We start from the raw sequence: 8,986 nt of genomic DNA, 5'->3' as shown, positions 1-8,986 counted from the left end.
AATTTCCCCCTGACCCGCCGACAGAGGCTGGTATCTGCTGGCTCCTGGTTTTCAGCAGCCATGGATGCATCCTTGCTTTCTCGTGGTGGTCTTGTCTACGGAGCTGTCTTTGGGGTGGGTATGTGCAGGACCAAGCCCGCTGGGGCTGTAATTGCGGCTGGGATTGTTGCACACCAGAGGATTAGGATCAGGAGAGAGCTGTGAGCTGCGTTCACTCCTGCTGCAGCTGTCAGCCCTAGAGCAAACTGGGTCACAGACATCTTTTTAGGTCCAAAGCTACGAGGTGTTGCTGTGCCATTGCCTGAGATCTGGCAGGAGGTGAATTTGGGGTCCCGGGGTGCGAGTCTCTGCCCCACACAGCCGATGAATAGCATCAAGATGTCTTTCATTATAAGACCCCAACCATATTAAGAGCTCCCTTACTCCAAATGCTATTACAAGTGAGCAAGATGTAAACAACGTTTGCAGAAACACATCTGAATTTTAAGGACATGCAGCATTTTTTCTTTTATGTCCTTATTTCTCCAGCTCATTTGTGTTGTTGGGCAGAAAATAAGGAAGGGTTTAGTGTAGTGGGCACAGCCCAGAGAGTGGGAGGAGGTGGCGAGATAGTGACATGCACGCTAGTGATTTAACATGAAATACTCCGATTGCGAAGAGTCTCTGGAGGTTTGTGCCTCATTGATGAATATCATGCACGAAGCGTAGCTCCTTGCGCTACCCACAGTTTTCTCTTCCAGGTATGTTGATTGGGAACCTGAGTCACGGGAAATATGCTGAGTTACAGCACATTTCCACAAAAAAAACCCCAACCCAAATCACAGGCATATTTATCTGTGACTGTGTCAAACGCACAATATGTTCAGACAAGACAGGCTCAAAAGATTAACAGCCCTTAATCCTACCCCTGTGCATTAACACACAACAGACGATACACACAGGCTCACATCTCTAAGGACCGATGTACGTACACAAAAGGCAACCTTCCCCATCAAAACATACCTGAGCTGTTCAGCTTTTGGAAACACAACAGGCATTCACTCACCTGGAAGACCAAACTGGACCCGCCTGCTTCTTCGGCTTGGCGATCTGCTTCTGGTACTCCATCCAGCCACTCACCAGCTCGTGAAGGATCATCACGTAGAGAAGGAAAATCAGAATCCTGGGATCCATTCGTGGCACTTCGGGGTCTGCTTCATTGGGAACAGGTGACATTTGATCGAGAGGAGCGGGAGGTCGGCCGGAGGGGTGCAGCTCCCGCGGGCAGCGCTCTCAGGAGCAGGGGGGGAGCTGGAGGGATGAAAAGGTCGCTGCTGGAGAGAAGCCTCGCAGGCTGGGTTTCATGCAGGGTGAATTAATGCTGTAAAAATCTCCCGGGGGGGATGAGAGGCTGGTGCCTATTGCATGAAGCAGCATAAACACAGCTGCAGAGGCTACGGCTGTTTAACGGGGTGGATCACATCTTCTGGGACTCCATCCCTTTGTCTCCTCTCACTCGGGCTTTGTCTGCATTACTCTGCAGCCATCGGCTTCCTACACTTTTCTGGCAGGAGCAGCCCCGCTTCGCAGCGTCCCTTTGATTGGCGGCGGGGGGAGCTGGCTGCTGTGCCCGCAAGCCAGCAACGGGAGCACTGTCTGGCTGCACCGAATACATTTAAACCCCCAGTCAATGAGTGGGGAATCTCCGAGCTGCCTCTGCCTGGCGTCTCAGGATTTGGGGCTGCACTGAGCCAATGTTGACTGGGAGCGTTACCGAGTGTTTTGCAGCTGAGAAATCTTTTCTTCTGCTCACTTTTAGAATCATTGAATCATTTAGGTTGGAGAAGATCACCGAGTCCAAACATAAAGCCAACACTGCCAAGGCCACCGCTAAACCATTTCCCTAAGCACCACATCTACACATCTTTTAATCACCTCCAGGGATGGTGACTCCGTCCCTATGCTTGTTCTCACACTCGTGTTTTGTTCTCCTCGTTATTATCCCTTACCTAAATCTTCAGCTGCTGTTTCCCCAGCAGTAAAGCTCTAGGGGGTACCAGATGTGCAGGAAAACCCTGGTGCCACAGCACGGCTCTTCTCCCAGCCCCTCTTTCTTTCTGTTCAGCAGTGTAGGATCTTGCTCAACTGAGATGTGGTTGTGACACCAGAACCCCTCAGCCTCTCCCTTCCTTCCCCCAGGACTCGAAGCAGTACAAGTGCCTGGCATTTCTAGCACGATAAAAGCATAACTCAGTCTTGTTTAGACACGTCTATAAATCAAAGAAAAGAATGCCCCCAAAAATGTGTTCCTAAGACCATCTTACTCAAAATCCATGTTATTCCAGTGAAATCTTTCTGCAAGTGAAACAGCAAGCTCTCAACAACTGTTTCATTATCAGGATGACCTAGGAGTGAGAAGGCAGATGGAACAGCCTACCTGTGCTTAATGGAGCTGTGCCGAATCAGCGCGGAAAAGGAGGCCCAGCTGAGGGGCGAATACAGTGACCCTCGTGATCTGAAGCTCCACAGCTCCTACATAAACACGCGGACGCTGGGCTTGCTGTCTGACACAGCGGGGTTCAACACGCTGGTCAGTGCAGTTTGTCAGGGACAGGCCTGACAGCCGCATGGTCCACAACCTCACCACAAATTTACCACGAGGAAGCTGCTCCCCAGCTCACTCAGGTTATGTTACCTATGGGTTTAACACTTGAGGTCAGATGTTTCTCAGAAACTTTCACCCTTTGGTATACAGCTGCAGCCCAGGGATTTTGATAGTTTTCTGTTAAGCACAAATTTAATGCCTGTTAGAGGATGTTAATTACTCAGTATGCCCACACATTAAATAAACCCAATGGCAGTAGCACCATCCCAGCGTGGCTTCCCTTCAGCTAACTAATGTTCTTTCATTGCCGAGTCCAGAAGCGCTGAGTAACTCGAAATTGGGAGGAGCGGATCTCACGGATGGTAGTGAGCAAGTGAATGAAACGAGCAAGGGCTGGAGGTGTTCTAGCAGCTACGAAAATGGGGATACTTGAAGTTCTCCATGAAAGCAGAGCCGAGCAGTTCCTATAGCAACAGAGACAGTTGCCAGGCTGCGGGAGATGGGTTCTGGTGGATGGTACAAGTCATACGTAGCGAGGGATTTTAGACTAAAGACAACACTGCTATTTTATACATACGTAATCTTTAATGAGTAAGGACAACGTGACTGCTTTGTTCCATAGCAGAGCAGCTTTTTACACAAAATCAAAGGGAGAAATGACTGGGGTAGGAGTAGCAGGATAACTCATTGCAACTTACTCCTAGTTTTGTATTCAGTGCTCCATCCTACGACTACAGAAACATTTTAAAGAAATCTGCTTGTTGCTCAACAGCTCGGTTGATGAATGCTCCACTCAACACCCCAACAGCCTGCAGACTGCCTCTGCTCTTTCACCATTCCCAATGCTGAAGCAAACACTGCCTAGGTTTGAAAATCTTCTCGAGCCTTTAAAAAAGTTATCTGTACACACCTTTTTGTTAAAAATGTCACCAGTTCATCCTTAATACTACATAAGGTAGAAAATCCAATAACCCATGAGTTATTGCCAGAGCCAACAGCTCTTAGTACAGCAGCTGGTTTCCAAACAGCTCAGTGACTGGTCACGAGCTGTAAGTTCTTTGACAAATTATTCAAAAAATAAGCTGAAAAGGGTTTTTAAGTGATTATATGGGATTTTTAGGGATTTTTAGGATTTTGGAGTGATTAAACCCAATTTGAGAGGGCGGGGTGGGAGCTAGCCGTGGTGCTGAAGGGTCCTTTCAGCAGCCACAGGGGTACAGGGGGTACAAGAGCCCCTCACAGCAGCAGGGCACCCCGAGACCCCCTGCAAAGCTGCGGGTGTTTCCCCTCTGCCCCCCAAGTCCACACTGGTGCATAAATTCAGCCCAAGGGCACAGCTTCAGGGTTGTACTGGATAGGTTTGGTGGGAGTGGAAGAACCTGCGTGAGCCCTTCAATCTGGGCAAAGAACCTCCTACAGAGTGGAGAAGCAGATAGGAAACTCACAGAGAGCTCCTAAGTGTTCAGAGCAAATACTGACTGGGCTGTTGCACACTTTGTTAGTCATCAGTACAAGACAGGTATGCAAATAAAACACAGATACAAGACTATCGTGTAACATCAGCACCAGACCTTACCTGCAGACAAGAGCCTTGATCCGCTTCTTGAGTTGTCCGCTGTTCTGCAAATGGTTTTAAATAAGAGTCGGCACTCCTCAGATACATCATCTCTCTCTCCTGCTGTTTTTAGATAACTCTATACAGAAATGACAAGTAGGTCACGTATGGGTGAGGTCTGTGGGAAAGAGGTGGCATAGGAAAAAGTTCTCCAAGCCTGAAGTGAGTGGGGAGCAGGACCTGAGCTGACAGGAGAGCGCCTGGGACTCAGACAGGCTCTGAAGAACAGAAGGAAATGAAAAGCTGGCTCTAAAAGTGGCCTGCCCCAGTTTTGGTGAGGCAGAAACCCATGCAGAGAGCAGCTCTTTCAGCTCACAGTTTAAGCAGATGCAAGAGGAACGGTGACACGGCCGAGTCCGCGATGCTCTGATGAAATCTCACTCTGAGGCAGTGGAAGCAGCGGCTTGCGCAGGTTTGCAATTCCTTTGTGAAACCAGGGTGGGAATCAGGCCAGGCTCCTCTGTCCAAGGCCCTCGGTCCAGCTGGTTGGGCTGGAAGAAAACCCAGTAAACTTGAGGTCACTGAGCCCTTCGATCCTTGCAAGCCTGGCTGCTGCAGCATTCCCACTCATTTGGGCTGTGTGTTGTTGCAGCAAAGGCACTGAAGAACTGGGCTATGTTGTTGTGCTGCTCAGGGCCTATTTCCCTCTTTGTTGGATGCCAATCTAGGCCTCTTTACCGCTAGAGATTAAAAAACAGAGGCGGTAGGTGCCAGTTAGTATTGACATTCATTTTAGCCCCAAGAGCACACTGCAGCACCAGCGATCACCTTCCTCCAGGCTCCTCAGAAGCACCCATCGCCCCACTCTTCCCCTTGGAAGATAATGTAACCGACTGACAAACCACAAAACCCACTCTTCCCAAGGCTCACCATTGACCCCGAACCCACACAATCTTCAAACTGCATTGCAGCAAGGCAGCACTAATTGTTTTGTTACAGTAAATCAGGTTTGACCTAAACCATGTGCTTGGCTTGTTGCAATTATTGGCTTTTTAGAAGGAGCTTCTGAACTTCACCGAAATGACAGTGATCTGCATTCCCCTTGTACAGGGCCCAAAGGCTGCAGGGCTTCCTCTGGCTAACAGGAGAGCCAAGGACTGGAAACATCAAGCTCCCCCACTGTGGTCAAACTGAAAGATCAGGCCAAGCAGCTCCTGCAACAGCCTAGGGGTCATGGTCCAAAATTCCTGGTGTCCAGAAGACACAGTGACCCCCCACAGGCAACAGCCAGGCACCTGCAGGTGAAAGTGCCTCTGCTTAGACACAGTGCTAGTAAAGGTGGATCTGAGGTCCCAGGGTCTGGTGTTTTCAAATACCCCACACAGGACCCTATTTGTGGCAGGGGTGCTGCTTCCCACATCTCCATACACCCTCGTCCTCAGCTGAAGCCCTTGTCAGGACAGGCAAGATGGAAACCAGATTGCACTTCAAGGAATCTGCTTGCAGAAAGCCCTCTGTAATTATGTGATTATTCATTAGAGATTAAACAGTGCTCATTGGAAGTATGACCTACTGGACCAGATGTTTTGTTGTTGCTACCCAGGCTTAGTTTCACCAGTCAGTAATGACTCTGTCCCAGTGTCCCTGACACCTCAAATGAAGCTTCAAGGGAATAAACATCACCTGCAGACACTTCTCTCTTTCCTCCCTCCTTAACACATCAGTGCTTCTTTCCTAAGCCCAGAAGAAGTCAAACAGATCTGGAACCAGAGAGAAAAGTTGAAATACTCTGCCCATGGAGCCAGAAGAGAGCAGATCTCAGCCTGCACAGTGGACAGGAAAATGGATTTTCAGCATTAGAAAGAAAATGAGGTACTGCAGAATTTGTCAGCACCTTCCAGAGCCTCACACAAGCCCACAGTTAATAAAAGACAAAGAACAGATGCTCTGAGACACACTTCAGAGGATTTTTAATTGCTTCTACCTACAAATGTGGTTGAAAAAGTGGTAATATGAAACTCGCACTCTTAATCATCAGATTGCTTTGTATCAGATTGCTAATGACTCATCACTAGGATTTTATAAACATTTCACCACTTTCTGATTCTGTTAACCCTCATCAGACAACACAGCTTTGGCACAGCGAATTGATGCTAGTCTGAGGGGGAAAATTATTATTATTATTTGTAGTTTTTAATATAAGTCTCCTGAGGTTTGGACTTTTTACCTACGACAACGGCACAGGAACCAGCGAGGGCTCAGTCTGACTCACACTGGATGGCTGCTTACAGGAATTACTGTTTTTACTTCCTTACCGTAGAACTGACATTCGCAGAACCTGGAGGAGAAAAAGGCACTGACCCTCGCTCCTGGGCTGCTGCCTTCAGCACAGGCAGATGCAGAAGCCTTGGTCTAATGCTGATGTTTTTCTCTTTCCTGAGCACAGGCCCTGCTGATCAGGAGCAGCAGTGGCACAGAGCGAGCAAAAACCCAGGTGAGATCCCTTTTGCGTCCAGTTGCTCAGCTTTGTCCTTCTCATCAAACTCCCCCAGCAGGTCCAGCAGCCAAAACCCACCCACACAGATGGTTTAGCTGCTTTCTGTGAAGTTACCCTTCAAGCTGGACTCCCCTCGTTATCTTTAGTATGGTCTCTATGCGTCAATGGATGCTCCTCCATTTGCTGATGGTCCTTCTTGCAGTGCAGAGGTTGGTATTAGCCAGGTTTAAAGTTTGATTCCCCTAGAAAGCAAGAGACGACTTAACAACATCGGTGTCTCCTGCCAGAAAAACCTTATTAGGGGCTGACATATAAGCCCAGCACAAAACTAGAGTTTGTGTGCTGGGAATTCACTGACAAGACTGACAACAGGCCAGTATGAGCTCCTGAAAACGTGTGAGCCCCACATCCTGAACACTCCAAGCTGAGTCATGCTCTGACCCCAGGCAGAGGCCACCAAGCAGGGGTGAAACACACACAGCCACACACGGCCCCCCATGGGGCCAGGCTGAATGTCCTGGTACCCATAAAACACCGTGTGTCAGCATCCCTCAGGAACCTGCCTGGAGGAAAGGGCCAAGGCACCTGGGATCAGGTAAGGGAGAGGAGACAGCAGCAGAGAATGGAGCTGAAGATGATGGCAACATGTGCCAGGTACTCCAGGACAAGTAGAGAAGAGAGGACCTGGGAAAGAGCTGTGAATGCAGAGGATATCCATGAATGGCAGTGTCTGGAGCAACCACAGAGCTGAAATCCTGTCTGACGTATCCTAAACACTGAGAGTGACCTGAACTTGGGTGGAGTTGCCCTTAGTCCATGTTTTACACCCACCTGAAACTCCAGGAAGGTGACTTGCTGCTCCTTGTTTTTAATGCTGAGCCTGGCTCTGATGGAGGAAGTGCTGGCGAGGATACCCACAGCATGTTTATGGGTTCAGAGCCATGGGGATTGAGCTTGGACTGGTCCAGGAGTTCTGCTGGGCTCAGCCCTTATTAATGTAACAGCACCAAGGGGGAACAGAGGTGAGAAAGCAAACTGGAGAGTGCAGAGAGCTCTGTGGTAACAGTGGGATCTGTCAGAGCCACAAATGTAACTACAGAAATACTCACTCCTCCTGAAAAGCTGCTCCATCAAGACACCTCTCCAGAGATAGCTGTATTAATGATGGCATTTGTGTGCCAGGACAGACTTCTTACCGCTGTACAGATAAAGCAGCATCTGTGTGTCATCCATCAAAGCTGCTGTAACACCAGGAACTCTACAAATCGCGCTGTGCTGCTCCTTCTCCTCTGCTCCTGGAGAGCCTCAGAGCACTCAGTACAGGCTGCAGCACAGCTCCTGCCCCTGCTCACCTCCAGACACCACCTCCCCTGGGCTGAGATCTAGAACGGACTCAAGAGCAGCTCGCGGTACCTTTAAACACACTGAGGCAAAATCTGTGCTGTTCTCCATCCTCAGATGGCTGAACTGTTCTGAAAAAAAGAATAAATAATGCATTTTCTGGGCTAGATGCAACTCTTCCCAAACCAAAGCAAGACATTCATCCCAAGGAGGAGTCATCAGAATTAATCTAAAGGCGACTGTAAAGCCTGAACCACGTAACGGCTCTGCCAGAAAAGTATCTCGGAGAGTGGTAATTCAGTTTTCTGCTGCGCAGCATCTGCTCCAGACTTTGACATTCCTTTAAACACCCAATTCCCTGAAGCCCTCTGCATCACATCCCATTGTTCCCCACTTGTCCGATGGCTCCCCTGCCCACAGCACAGAGAACGGGGTGTTCTGCCAACAGGCAGATGCTTTTGAGCATTCAGACTGGTGAAGACGCACGACAATGCCTTCCATCTGCTGGGTCCCCACCTCTTATTATCCTTATTATTATTATTATTACCCTCACCAGGGTCCCAGCTGGGGCTTTTGTGGGACTATTTGGGACATAGTGTCAATGGGTTGGAAACCAGTGGTCTCCAGGAGGATGATTTCATGCCTATTCTTTCCCACCAATTTCAGTTTAATCCAGAGAAGTGCAGAGTTGCAAGCTGTCTCTGCAGCCCTCTTTTTGAACAAGGGGGTCACTTCTATGGGTGGAAATTGGTGGAGTTTATCACTGCACTCCTAATGATCCTCCCGAGTCCACAGCATAACCGCAGGGTTCCCCAAAATAAAGACTTCTGAACGCTGTGTCCTAACAGCAGCTACCCCCTGCCTGATAAGCTCCACAGTTTCCCTGTTGTCCTCCAACTGCTTGTGAGGAAAGGAGGCATGAGAGAAAATGTCTTAATCTTTGAGACTTCTCCTGGAGGCACTGGGTGGCCAAGGTTTAAATGCCTAAATTGGATGGATCTCAGCAGGA

Source organism: Mesitornis unicolor, unplaced genomic scaffold, assembly GCF_000695765.1.
Source record: "Mesitornis unicolor isolate BGI_N332 unplaced genomic scaffold, ASM69576v1 scaffold17114, whole genome shotgun sequence".
NCBI lineage: Eukaryota > Metazoa > Chordata > Aves > Mesitornithiformes > Mesitornithidae > Mesitornis > Mesitornis unicolor.
Note: the sequence above shows the minus strand (reverse complement) of the source record.